Genomic DNA, 15,922 nt, shown 5'->3' on the forward strand with positions numbered 1-15,922 from the left:
GCACGGACCGACGAACGGAACCCAAATTAATAGTCCCCGCTTTTAAAATAGAAGAAAATACAACTTTAAGTTAAACATTGTTTAGTTTATAAAAGTTACAGGTATACTTACTTTATTTACACTTGCTACTTTGTTATGTTTGCTTTGGCATGTACATTTTGATTTATTCTTTTTCTCCCTTATGGATTTGAGTAATTCTTTGACTCTCTCAGTAGATTTCTTTTTCTCTGTAATATGTGATTATTACATATTATAAGTCTGTGTGACATTGTAAATGAATCATAACATTATATTTATATTGTCTGGGGTTGAGATATTCAGTCAAACATAGTTCACATATTTACAAATTACAAGTTTTCTAATTTAATTCATTACAATATTGTTTTTCATTCTCTTCATATATGATAAATTTGGTGTGGTTAACACGAGATGTGCCATGCACGGCACATTTATTGCATAATTACCTTTAAGAACCAAGTAGGTCCTTCCACTCTTGTTCCAACCTCCTGTAGGTTCACAGAATTTCCCATCTTCTAGGATCATCACAGTTCCAACTTTATCACCTGGGTCATGATAAGTCAACCCACTAGTTTCAGGAAACACTTGTTCTAATATACACGAAAAACAATACATGACAACAGTTTTATGTGAATATGGACATAAAACCACTATCATCATTAGGAAAATGTGCAAACATTGTATGCCATATTGACATGCTATATAATATGTCTATGTGGATAACACTGGAATGTCAGTTGTATTTAAATCAAATTACATGTAATACCATAACTATAACCATGTTGTCAAAGTTCATGAGTCAGAATTACACCAGGCTTTACACCCCCACCCTCCCCTACAGTCATGCAAAACAGGGACAATACTCACTCACTAGGGTCATTCCTACTTTTCCATCTACTATTGGTAATGCCATTTTTTCACCATCACTATCACTAATGCACACTGTTTGGGACATACTGTCAGTTTAAACCACTATGTTTAAACAGGTCTGTAGAGGAATGAGAAATTCATGTTTTAAATTATTCTGTTATCATAGCTGTAGGTCAATTTCATGGTAAAGTTGCCTTTCCACCAATTTTTCAAATTTAATTGGCTATCAAATCATACCCAGGAATGATGTATATAACATCTCTACTATCTAAAGCTATCCCATTTTATGTTTGGTAAAAGAAAAACTATAAAAATAACCATGTTTCATTTTTCTTGTCACTTTTATCATACTATTAGTAATTTAATTTAAGACCTCAGAGCACTGCACTTTGACATGCTGGACTGCAGAATTTGTTGCTGTATTTAGTACCTGTGTTTAATTTGCCCTGAATATGACGTGGCAATGATGTCCCATAAGTCACAACTATTAGGGATTTGTTTACTGTGTATGTTAATTATACATGTTTCTAGAAGGAGTTTTTGTTCTTGCTATCTAGTAGAGTGTTCAACTTCATCAGAGACCAATATAGTGTTTGAGTTTCATTTCAATTGTTTCTTCTGTGCTACCCAAGAATTTTGTCCTATAAGTCACAAAAATTGTGTTTGAACTGTAAGATGTCACAAAAAGGTGGTACCAAGAGACAAAGGAGAAGGCAGACATGGTTGGAAAATATGGGAAAACATAAAGAATGTAAGAAAAAAACAGCCACAATACCATAGGCACTAGGAGGGGAAGAAGAAATGGCAATGTTCTTAAAAGAGAGAAAAGATAAAAAAAAAAGAATATGAATCAGAAAACTAGCATGATATGACACTTAATGCAACTGATGGCTAATAACAAATTAAATGCTTTAAACTAATCAGTCAGGCAAATCATAATCTTATAATGAGAAAAAGACATAATTTGGTACAGTAAGGACAAAATCAAGTTATTTTTCATACTTTTTTCCCCTAAATAGGACAGTTGACAGTAAAGTCTTTAGTAGTCATGGTTTTTCTACATTTCTACATTTACTAATCTTGTCTGATTGAATTAAATGTTAACGCCTATAAATGTATTAATTATAAATTTGTGTGCAATGATTTAGTACAAAATTCAGCAAATTGGAAGAGATAGCATTTTTATGATTTTGTGGGGATAGCGTTCCATCAGTCACGTTGTTTTGTTCTATCGGTCACACAGAAAAACTTGATAATATTAGAAACAGAAAGAGTTATTTTTCTCAAAATTAGTATTCCTGCTGAGCTAAACCTACTAGCTTGTGAATTGGCTAAAAATCAAAACCACATTCCTTGAACTGAGATAGCATTCACATAATCAGTGGACTCTATCAAATAACCTGGTCCGTAAATGTCCTATAGTCACAATAGGATTCTGGGCATGCTCCAAAAATATGAATAACTTACCACTATACAATTTTGGAAATATTGATCAAATGTCCCATAAGTCACAGTGAAAGTGACCTGTACAGTACACATATAGCATAACCTGTTGCCACATTTCGCATATTCATGGCTTCAAAATGGCATCATTGTCACGTTTGTATCAAGTCACTGTTCACTGCAACATAATTCTGGCATGTAGTATTGCATACTTTGTAGAGCACTGAATTTGATGCCACAATAAAGCTACAAGTATGCAACAATGACGCGATATTGAAGCCACATGTTATGCTATATGTGTACTGTAGCTATGATCACCCCATAGTTACCAAGTTTTCTAAAAACAAATATCTGTGAAACCCAAAACATACCATGAAAGTCAAATGCCTAAAAATCATTGTGTGTGTGTGTGTGGGGGGGGGGATGTTTCAATTTGAAGACTGTTTCAATGTTACTGATTAGGACCAAGATAAAGTAGTGTGTAGCGCTACATATCATAATAAACAAACTTTTGTTGAATTTAAGGGTTTAAGTTTGAGGTATTTTGATTTACCAGTTTCACGCCTAATCCGTTAGAGTTGGCAACTTTGCCACTCACAGCTTATGATTTCAGCAATTCACCTCACTGCCGAAACGTGACACCTCCGTCCCCCCGGCCCGTCCCACACTCAAAAACCTAACATACACTTGTTTAGAATATCCGACTTTGTCAGATAGCATTTTACTGCAATCTGATTGACTCTCACAAAATGTTGCTTATGGTACACAAGCAGACGACTGTCATAACATGATTTATACCGAAAATCAAAAGAATACACAAGTGTAGAACAAGAAAACCTTATAGTTACTTACCAATTTTGTTAAATTCACGTTATATTTTAGCGTTGCATTCCTCCTTTAGTAGATCTGTAAAGCTTTCACTCCGGGCTTTCACTGCGTGAATGCAACGCTATCAGTCACATGTGTGCTAGTGAAGCGCCCTCCTACGGATAATTACAAAATGTTTGAATTCTGAATTTTGAATGATGAGTTTTGAATTACGAAATTTGAAATCGGAATTTTGAATAGTAATGAACCGTATCGGCCATCGTAAGATTGTCACACGCCATGTCTCTGTCCTATAAACCAACTTAGAATGCACCTAGAGCGCATGGGTGTTAACTTCAAACCAACGACGGTCACATCTGAACCAGTGAATGCAACTCATAGCCAGACGCCCATTACTCCATACCCGGGCTAATTACTCGGCACTTCCTGATAACCATGGAGTAACATTTAGTCTTACAATCCATATTTTGGAATGTATTCACCGTATGTCCATGTATCGCAGCCATACTGCAATCCATGTATGATTACTCCACAGCTTGCAATGCAACGTCCATACCACCACAGAAACCAACCGCCGAACCTTCGTCTGCTTCCGATCGCGGCGAGTATCCACGGCGGGGTCTACCATCACCACCGTCTCGCCCTCCCAAGGAATAATTGTATTAGTTTTACGCTAGACGCTGTACGTTACTGACTGCTGCAAAACTGCTAAGATGTATACTGACCACGCTCATATCGTTGTGGCCGTGTTTTATCTTCGAAAACATTCTAGTTCATGTGTTGATATGTATTTACCGAGTTGAATATTAAAAATACACGAATAAAACGTGTTTTGTTTTGTATAATTGGATGTGTTCATTACGGTCAAATACTTGTTGCTACAATATTACCGGTGCCGCCTTTGATAAGATTCCATTCATTGAGTGAGTGAGTAAAGAAACAAAATAAACAAGAAGTTGCGTGTGCCTCGCGTCAAACTGTTGAGCTGCATCGATTTTCGCTGTATGTGGCGCGCCTCGAGTCTATTGCGATCTAGGGTCGTAACGGTTGAAGCCCACAAACAGTGATTTATATATATATGAACATTATGCTGTTAGCAATATTTGCATCATTTTCTGTGCAAGGGTATTTTTTCCACCGGTATATTATCGTACCAAGTAGGGTCATTCGGACTTGCCGATAACTTCGGTCGTTGCCAGAACGCATCACAATCACATGGCAGAGCAGACTTTCAGGAGTCCAGTAGATTCTTCACGCCTGGCTGATTTCGTTGCCGCCAATACTGCCGCGGTGGTTCTTTGTCGGCATGTCTATGCTGAACGATACGTACTTCAGTCCCGTGCTATCACTTTGAGTGCTAAAATGCGACTTGGTCATACTGCGGAGATTCTCTCAACTACAGTTACACAAATATTTCATAATATCCATAAATAGCTTATTTTGTAGTCCGTTAGGTTTTGATATATCAAGTGCCGACGATGACATGATTTTCAACATATCCTCCTTCGTTATCGGCTCTTTGTGCTGCACGGAACCCTTTCCCTCGGCCTTCAACTTCACGAGCATAGCAGAAAACAACTCATTCGCTGGACCGAAACTTTCGTTGTGTATAATATCGATACCGATCTCTTTTTTGAAGTGCCGCTGCAAATCATATCTGATCGTCGCCATCGATTTACAGGAGTATTGAACTTACTTTGACGAAGCCCGGCGTAGAACTGCCGGAGGAACGTGCATAGATCATATACCGTCTTCTTCTCGACGTTTGCTAGCGGTGTCCCGATTTTTTCACAAAACGTAAAGACGCTTGAGAACCTGATCTGCGTTCTTCGTCTTCGGTGCATCTTTATTTTCTACTAGTGTGTCAAGTTCTTCTTCTGAACTGAAGCTAAATCGTCCAGTCTTTCCAGGCGGATCATCGATATCAGCGACCGAACTAGCAGACAACATATTGGAAATCACACGATCAGATGACGAGTGACGTCATCCCAGAGTTGAAAACAAGTGTGACCTGTCAATCACCTTTATGACAGTAATCACAAGGCTATGCACACCATTTTTCCCCATGATTCCATGCACACTTCAATTTGCCGGGTTTGAGGTAATATGACAAAAACATGAAATAAAGGATGCTGACAGATGTGTTATAAATACAATTATAACACATCACTCGTTAATACTGTTCTGTAACTGTACTGTAACTTCCTAATGAAAAAAACATATAAAAGTGGCCAAGATCCGTACATGTCATTGTTAGATTACCCAAACATCCCCTTCGATGGAACAGATGGTTTCACCCCGAGTCTGTTGTTAAAAAGCAGAATTCTCAAATCAACACTTCCAACTGCTGAAAACCTGATCAAAACTCAAATTGTTCCCCCAATGCTGAATAAATTACAGGCCACGCAATGCAAGCAAAAATACAACCATGATCGCACAGCCAGCTTTAACATTCGCCAACCGATTTCAGGACAGTCTGTAAGATTTCGAAACCTTCAGAATAAATGGAAATATCGTGTTGTAAAGGAAACACTGTCACAGCCTAGAAGTGTGCTTGTTGAAACTACTGTCATGAATTTGTTTTCGCGTATCTGTTGACCGACTTTATTAGTTGATTACGAGCGAATTGCTGTGTTATGTCTGTCATCGTTAAGGTCTATTTGAAGTTTTGGACGGAACTTGGCTCAGTGATTTGGAACTAATTACAAGATACCGTCGCTATTCTGACATCCGTAGTTATTAATGTAGTGAACGATTAATCAAAAGATATGACGTATTCAGTACTTAGTTTGATTGGCTTTATGATTGAAGTTTACGCCTTAGAGTCTTTTTACTGCTTTGTAATTGGTTAGAGTTTTGAAAATGAATAAAGAGAGTTTGAGTTGGTCTTGGCGAATACTCCACGATAGACGCAGTAGAGGAGAGAGAGACGCAGTCGAGGCCAGTCGAGAGTCCAGTCTTGGGCGAGTCTTGGTTCAGCCTTGCGAGAGTCTTGGGGACTTTTCCCCAGGGCGCTGTGTCTTATAGAGTGCTCCAAAAGATCGACTAAGACAAGAGACGAAACGTATTTCGTTGTGTGTGCCTTATTTGACTGTAAAGTATAAGTGACTTTCCCGATCCCGTACCTCAAGGGGACGAGATATAGAGACGAGACGAGTTCCCCCCCTGACAAGTGTGGAGAACCCGAGAGAAAGAGAATTTCCCCCTGATACGTGGTGGAGAACCCCGGGCAGGTGTTTAACACACATTGACATCCTGTGAAGAAAAGTGAATGGCGAAGGTATGTCTTTCTTGCGAACCGAACTAACTGGCTCGATGGCAGAGACAAAACTGCGCTTGACGACTAACGGCTTTACCCGAACGACACCAATGTACAACGCTGAAGAGATGAAGACTTCTGAACCCCTTATGAAGGATGAGTACCGGATAGGACTGTATAATTAAGAATTGAGCGACATTAAAGACAAGAAGATGACAAAGAACGACCCCGGACTAATGCGACAAGAGAAGAGACGCTTATAGACTTTGACTTTAGCTATTTGCTTGGAGAACCGCTCGTTGGACACTGTAACTGACACTGTGTAACTCAAGGACGTTGAACTCTTTTCCACAACCCTAACCCTATTGCTCAGTAATGTAATGTATTGTTTGCTTTTTCTATCTTTTTTCTTACCTTTTTTAGTGATGTCGAATTGTATGTATGTAAGCGCCCAGATCTTTGTTTTAAAGTGATATTTAGTGACGTTCGAGGTCCTTTATAACGATTTAAGCGCGCCTCAGTGGACAAGTATTTGCAACACAGTGTTTTGAGTTGTGTGAAGTTTTATGGTGTTTTAATGAGTTTATGAGTAAGGATTATGATGGGGAAAGTAATGCCCCAATGAGTTTTTCAGAGTTTTGAAATTTGTCGATGTACAGAGATATCGACGTATTAAGAGTTGTTTTTGTTTATGTGTTGTTTTCCGGAATACTTCTGACGCTTTTTTGAGTTGATAGCACCTTTGTAACGTTTTTTAATGTCTTTTTGAAATGATAGTGTGGTGCGCTTATGTAAGTATTGTTTGATAACGCAAGCTTTTGTTCATGATTGACAGGATTATATGTAGCTTAGTAGTTTCTATCGTTTTAGTCTTTTCTCGTCTTTTTTGCCAGAGGAGTAATGTGTTATGATAGATTTGTCTTTGCATTCTGTTTCCACGCCGTATGACTTTTGTTTAGATTAACGACTTTTGAGTTCAGTTGAAGTTTATAAGCGTATATGACAGGAGTTTGATTAATAGCTTTTTATTCATTGTTTATTAGTTACCGCTTTGCAATGCTTTAACCGAGAGACGCATCCCTGGTAATCACGTGATCATGCTGTCGACTGCAGCGATTGGCTGATCGCTTGGTTACACCGCCACGCCTTAGTTTTTTTTGACCTTTTGATATAGATTGTAACCTTAGTAACGGAGACAGTGAAGCGACGGGTTATCTCAGTGAACTGTTTGAGAAAAGTGAGTCGATTGGTAGCCTTTCCCTTGTTTTTGATTTATAACCGTTGATATTTGTGACTTTATAACCATTGTATTTAGACTTTATAATCATTGTACTTAATTAGTGTGTTTTACTCTTTTTGATTTATACCTTTTCTTAGTATTGTATTTAACCCTATGACGATGAGTGGCTGATGGTATCTTTGATTTGTGAACGTGCAATGCCGAGAGGCATATCTCAGTTTGGGTGAAGGGATGTGTCATGAATTTGTTTTCGCGTATCTGTTGACCGACTTTATTAGTTGATTACGAGCGAATTGCTGTGTTATGTCTGTCATCGTTAAGGTCTATTTGAAGTTTTGGACGGAACTTGGCTCAGTGATTTGGAACTAATTACAAGATACCGTCGCTATTCTGACATCCGTAGTTATTAATGTAGTGAACGATTAATCAAAAGATATGACGTATTCAGTACTTAGTTTGATTGGCTTTATGATTGAAGTTTACGCCTTAGAGTCTTTTTACTGCTTTGTAATTGGTTAGAGTTTTGAAAATGAATAAAGAGAGTTTGAGTTGGTCTTGGCGAATACTCCACGATAGACGCAGTAGAGGAGAGAGAGAGACGCAGTCGAGGCCAGTCGAGAGTCCAGTCTTGGGCGAGTCTTGGTTCAGCCTTGCGAGAGTCTTGGGGACTTTTCCCCAGGGCGCTGTGTCTTATAGAGTGCTCCAAAAGATCGACTAAGACGAGAGACGAAACGTATTTCGTTGTGTGTGCCTTATTTGACTGTAAAGTATAAGTGACTTTCCCGATCCCGTACCTCAAGGGGACGAGATATAGAGACGAGACGAGTTCCCCCCTGACAAGTGTGGAGAACCCGAGAGAAAGAGAATTTCCCCCTGATACTACATCAGGAAAATCACAGACACATGTACCCAACATGTGCAGTCCCACTACCAGCAGAACTGCTTGATAATGGAGACCCACCTGAAACAATTAATAAACCCATTTCAGACTTAAATGATACATGGTTCAACATAAATTATCAAATAGCACAAGTGTAGGGAACATTCCAACTAAAACAAAATATGAACATGACAAGTAACCTGTAGAATGCTGTGTGGGTCATATTTTTATATTGATTTTTGTTGCATTTGCAGCAAATAGTTACCAAACAATGAGAAATCTATAGGATTGAATATTAGACCTCTCAGGTGGCTTCACATGTATAGTTCAAGACTGCCTAACCGGTGCTTACACCAGGTTTTAGTTACAGCACCTAGACGGTCTGTGGTTTCAACTTCATGTTCCGAGTAATCGCAAGAAATTGACATGACAATAGAAATTCATGAAAGACTGGCACTCCCATGCAATTAACAGCGAGTGAAATTCCTGGGATTGAAACATATATTTTGAAGTCACTCATGTAGGCAATGAAAAACTTCAAGTTGACATAAAGACGAGGTAGTTTATTTAATCAGTGCTCAACTAGATTATAATTAATTTGTTTATTTCAATTTCTCCTGAAGTCAAATAGAATACACTGGTGAAACACGGTAGTAACCGTGGGTGAAAGGATGTTTTGGGGTGTTGTTTACATTGTGTATGGAGTGGTAGGGTCGGGTGTAGTTTGTTCATTTTCAACTCTTATGAAGTCACGTAGAATTTCACTTAATTTATTTTTGCTGACATGTTTTCAAGCATTACATGTGAATCCAATTTTCACTGTGCTGTGTCTCAATAGAGTATGAGGGAAATGGAATTTTCACTGAAATTTATTTCAGGGGAAAAATGATTTTAGTGATAATGAAGTATTATGACAGAACCCCATACCCTCGCCGTGGCTTTCAATGCATATGGAAGTTATTTTCACGAGTGATGCGGTGTATCCTGCTGCCGTACTTTCACGAGCGAAGCCACGGGGAGGGTGTGGGGTTCTGATATTATTACATATGTCCCATATTTTATTATTTGATGGTAAAGAAAGAACGTGCAACAAACCGGGATAGAAATTTAGGTCGGGGAACCCAATTGACCATTAATATGCTCCAAGACAGTACTGCGACCTAGCAACGCGTGTCAATGTAGAACGCGTGTCACTGTACGTGTGAAAATAAAATAATCAGACGTCTGATTTGAGTCATTGTCCGAATAAATAACTCGTGGATTTTTAAGCGCGGTGGTAGTCGCGCAGCGCGTGTTCAAATTTCTTGTAAATAAACAATGTATTTTACACGTGTTGTATACGTCGCTATGAGCCCCATATCGAACAGGACGCGACACAACGACTGTCGCCCTTTAGTTGGGACCACGATAGAACCAAAACTTAAACTGGGCTACTACGATACACGGTTTATGTTAAAATTAAAAGTTCCTCCACAGACGCCGTGCAACTGCGGTACTTCACTGATGGAATGACTTTCGTTGACATCGGTCGTTACTGACTCGTGAGCTGCACATTACAACATGTAGCATGCATGCAGTACTAGTAAGTCATCCCGTCAGTGGAGTACCACAGTAACACGGCATGTTTGCCATCAGCATTGTATTCAAACGAATCACGTGGTGTGCCGTTCTCGTTCAAACCCGGGATTCGATCAATAGGGGAGTTTCAGTAAAAAAAACACATTACAAATCATGCAAGTTCAACATTTTAAAACCAATATACTAAAACAGAAATGCTCAGCGATGCAAAAAAGGATAGATATTACATTTCAGTATACACATCTCTGTGATTATACAATCCCTCACATATTCTACTCCCAATTATTCCTGCGTAAAATGGAATAGCCTCTTTCCATGTTGACATTCTCAGTAAAATCATGTGATAGGCTGTTACAATTGGCTGTTACATACTATTTCGCCGGTCTGGAAAATGTGTTTAATTAGCTCTCATTCAAGCGACAATGCAAATTTCCCAGTGGGAGTGAACCTAGCTCGAATCTGCCATTAAAAAATAGGGGTGTTTTCAGCAAAAAACGAATAATCCTTGAGTGCACACAATACACTGAATTTTAGAACAAATCTTGCATTAGTTACAGCAGCAGAATACCACAGAAATATCAGACGAAACATGAAAACACTATATATTGTATTTTGGCCTGAGCCTTCTCTATTGCAATTCCAGGAATTAACCCCATATGTGCATCCATTTTCCACCTTTGTATCACCCAACCCTGAAAACAAATTCTTAATACCACGCTGAAGCGTTTGGTAATAAGATTCGACAAGACATTACTACTGGTAGTGGTAGAGTGTCAAAAGAGAAAATCCAGTTAAAATTGACTAGTTGAACAGTTCTTGCACTGTAATATTAAAACAAACCATCACTGTTATACTACAAAGGATCACATGAATTCCTTAAGTCGAAGTTTATTTTGATAGGTCAATTTTGCAAATCAAGGTTCTAAAGATAATGGTATTTAAAATAGTTCTCGGTGAGTTTGTTTTCTTTGATGTTCGAGTTATTGTAACAAATTAAAATACTGTCCTGTATGTGATCTAGTGGATGCAGTCCGAAGCACATGTATACCATTCAAAACTGTGTATAAACTCATTATTCATAAATAATAAATATCAAGTGAAAAGGGGCATGTGATGTATATTACATTGAAGCTATGTACTTTGCATGTAATACCTGTTATGTAATACTGCCATCTACGTTCAGACTGAGAAATACAGTTACCAAGTAGTCACTGGTTAGCAAGACAACTTGACAGCAGATTCATTATTTTACAAGATGCACCATATTCAGTAACAATAGATATACATATATTGACCATCTCATAATGCACTGAACAGTCGTTCCCTCCACATTTGTTTCTGCAGTTTATCGTATGTTCAGGCTCTGTTTCTAATTCTGTACTACAGGTGGAACAGAAATGTCAGTATCAAAACATGTACTGTTTGACCTGGTTATTAACATATTAAATTCCAGACAATTATTTTTTTCTTATACATGACATTAAAATGTTTTGTTTTGTTTTCACTTCTTATTTCAGATTACTCGGCAAGAGAAGAAGAACAGCTTATAGTCTTGTTTGGTTGTGTCAGTTTTTTTTTCTCTTTGTTTTTTGGTACTTGGGAAAGCAGCATTTCTTAACACTCTTTCATATGTGACCAGAGTTTAAATTTGTCACTTGCTGACACCAGTGGTACAAATTTTTCTGCTTTAATGTAATTTTACAAACTTATTGGCTGTGCATATTACAAAAAATATCACAGTGAATTTGTCCCATAAAATCACATAACTCCGGAGATTAGCAAATACATTATGTGTGGCTCAAAAAAATCAGAAATACCATTAAGGTAAGGACACATGGGGAGGATTACCAAACCACAATGCTCTTCATTTATACTGGCTATGTACATGCTTCATTTCAAAGATGTACAACCAATCCCACAATAGAAACATTAACATGCCCCCCATATGAAACACTGAAGGACCTAATTTGAAAGTAATATGGGACACAGATGAAAACCTTGAAGCCGTAAAAAGTAATTTCTAATTTTTCACAAAGGGATGTGAGTGCATGAAAGGTATAATATTGACAATCCATGTATATACCCTCAGACGATGAGCATGACCAAGCAGTAGATACAGAGTGACGCTGAGTAAAGAGTAGCTGTATCAAGTAATGTCCAGAATTAAAAAAAATATACAGCCTCCTAACCAAATGTACTATCATGTAATAATTATAAAGGGTCGCCCATTTGAAATCACAGAGGGTGGCTGAAAAGTTTGCGAAAAAAAATAAGTTAAAAATTAAGTGTGAAAATGACATTCAGCTAGGGTGACTGGAAAAATTAAAAAAAATTTTACGAAAAAAAAAGTTGAAAGTAGAAGCCGAAAACAGTCTTCTTCAAATGCAATAAAAATATATCATTTTTTTTAAAAACCCCAATAAATAAACTAGGATGAACTTGAGTTGTTGCAGTCTGTTTGACACCTGCCCTTTCTATGTAAAACGAAAAGCAATTAGTTGTTTGGCTCATTTTCGGCAATAAGAAAGAATGACGTCAAAAATAGGGTTGTTACTATTTTGTAGGCTTATTATATCAAACAATTGGAGTTTGCCTTATAAGGGCATTTTAATTTATGTGCACACTTTTTTAAATGATTTAAATAAGTTTATATTCTGATTCTTGAAATATTATGAAAGTAACCATAATTATTTTCAAGCGTTCTTTTCTTTCATGTTCTTCGAGTCGCTGTTGTAGATAGAGCTGTTCAAAAACATCAAACGATTCACTTAAAAATACATTAACTTTAAAGTTACGCTTTTAACTGTTTTAAAAATACATAGCTTAATTGAAATATATAGTAAAAGTCAATGGCTAAGGACGGCCAAGTGAAGTTGAATCTTATTTTTGCGTGATTTCAACTAATTACAATTTAAAGTCTAGCAGCAATTCCTGAATTCATGCCTGTGGTAGCATCGCCCTTTTAAAAAATACGAGTTTGGAATAAACAACGAAAATCAAAACCCTATTTTAAATTTGAAACTGTTCATTTAATTGACACTCTGGGGGATACTGTCAGGTATTCAGTCGGCGGTCAGGGGCACAACGATAATAATAATAGATTGAAAGCAGGTGAAATCAACAATGTTTCCAGTCAGTTAATTTTCTATACTTCGTCTAGATGATGACTTCGTGGGTGACAGTAACATGTGTCATTGCCTGTGACGAAATTTAGTTGTCAGTCTAGAAAATAAGAATCGGAATAAGGGTGGGGGACGTCTGAGTTATTTTCTGGTATATTTTATATTGGGAGGCAGCTGGTGGATATTTTTGCATAATTAGACATCAAAAGTAACGAATACAAAACAATGTTGCCTACCCACGTGGCTTGTATTCCAACCACACCATTTGTTAAACTTTATCGCTGTCATTATGAGATGTTTTTTCTCTTTCGAAATCGCACTTCAGTGCTTGAAGTGATATATTTTGGCTTGTAATAGTGCATTGTTTAGTCCCGTAAATTTGTTCACAGACAGCCCCAGAGAGAACTGGTATTCTGAGCGTCAAATCCTAATGTTAGATTCCAGAAAATATTGGAATAATAATAAAATTGCTCGAGCAATAACAAAACATGCGTCTTTTCTCAGAAAAAAAAAATTACGACAGAACAGTTTTTGAAAGCGAATCAGTGAGATAAGCCAAGATATCCGTGGTTGTTTACATCGACGCTGAATGTTAGCAATAATTGCTTGTATTTCTGTTTTCCAAAATCGAACATTTAAAATATAATAAAATATACAACACTGGTCTATTCTTTATTTCAGCATCAAAATAAGCAAACATCGCAAACACTGCCATTACTTATCGGCATTTCGTCAAGCACAAGTTGTATATAACTCCATATGCCGTCTTTTTCCAGGTTCAGACTATAAAACAATTGGCGGGAAATTATGATTACAAATTATTATGTATGACAACGACAGTAGAGACGGCAGTGTATTTTGGTTGGTAAAACACAGCCACAGGCTCGTTGTAATAGGTCGTTACGTCTAGTAACTGGTGAAAGTTTGACCCTCTGGATTGGTAAATTTAATTTCCAATCCGTAACGAGATGGAAGTCGGGGTAATTTTCCAGTCCAGCAACATGGCCCGCAATATGAAGCTGAGCGACGCCTGCGACGGACATATTCCAAGCAGGTTATCTGGATGATATAAGTCTTAGTCATAAGTGATTTACGTAAGTCAACTACATTCAGTTGTAACAAACGTGCCCACCACATCAGATAGTAGAATGAAATACCTATTGAATGACAGAATATTACCAGCAGGCAATTACAAAAATACTTCATAAAATGCCATCACATCAGCCTGGTGCCGTACTCTCCAACTTGGGAAAAGTCACAGAATACATTATTGTGTGTTCTCGGAGTCAATTACAACAGTTTAAAGCAATATATATTTTAACATATCTTAATATATTTTAAAAAGCAGGGATTTGACCTCAACATGGAATTTGTGTATTCCAATATGAGCAAATAAGCTCTTGTATAGAACAGTCAATCATGTCTTTCATATTTAATTTACTAGATGATAAGTAAAGATAAGTGAATCACTAATTCACCCCCCCCCAAAAAAAAACAAAACGAAAGATATTTTACCAATTTCAGTCTATTGGGATAATGTCTGCTTTATGTTTTATACCCATTACACAAGACTACTTTATGATTGGAATGCATTGATCCCTTTTAAAGCCTATATGATCGTCTGATTATCAAAGTAATTGAAGTATCTATAGAAGAAGAATGTGCTCAAAGACTTTGGATATAACCTTAGTAATGGCAATATGCCGATGGATGTTATGACGAGCGGAATTTAAATAACACCAATTAGCTTTCACGAAATAAATCAATGAAAACAATATTACTAGAAAATGTGTTGCGAATGGGAGCATTGAGTGTAAGAATACACTTAAAGTAACCACAGACAGTTATTTATTACTAGTCAGCCGTACACGGGGTTGCCGCAAATTCTTACAACAGTATACTTAAAAAGATATATATATATACGAGAAAATTTAAATGATCAGTTACTATCTGTCAGAGGCAAAAAAACTGGTTACTAGGGGGTGCTAGGGTCCCCAGGTTGTCAGATGGCTCGTCCGGTGCATTCATTTAGTACAATAACTCTAAACATCGAATATTGGTTATATAAGTATGACTTCACTGTGTACAATGTCAAACTATCCACTGTAGGAACTCATGTATTTGATAAGGTTTTTTTGGACAACGATTTGACATCTCTTGGATATATATATGAATTTTAAATTCTTTTATTTTTTTATACCCACTTAATACGCCATCAATATTGTGTTGTGTTGTTGGGGTGTACTGATTATTTTCCCTTTACTTAGTGGTCAGCTATTTTTTTTCATAATGATGTAACTGTAATTTTTTTTATGCTTTTCAGTTTTGAGTACGTGCGAGATTTTGTATGGAAAGATTATTTCTGTAACTTTCCCTATAGATTATTTTTTAAGCAGATTATAATAAATAAAAACAAACATGGCTGCCACCAGGGTTTGACCGGACTCCACACAAAGAAGTTTGCTGATTCTGTTCAAACATTTTGAATTTTGGCATTCCCATGATGTATCCTTGGAAGGAAAAGATGTATAATAATAAGGTTATTACGAGGATACCTCAAAGTATACACTCAGACTCCGTCGCATCGACCTCCGCTGTACTGTATTCGTATGTACTTTAATGTATCCTCGTAATAACCTCATATTAATAAATGCAATTAGTATTTGAGGGGCTTTACATCGTTT

Source organism: Saccoglossus kowalevskii, chromosome 9, assembly GCF_978046115.1.
Source record: "Saccoglossus kowalevskii chromosome 9, keSacKowa6.1, whole genome shotgun sequence".
Taxonomy (NCBI): domain Eukaryota; kingdom Metazoa; phylum Hemichordata; class Enteropneusta; family Harrimaniidae; genus Saccoglossus; species Saccoglossus kowalevskii.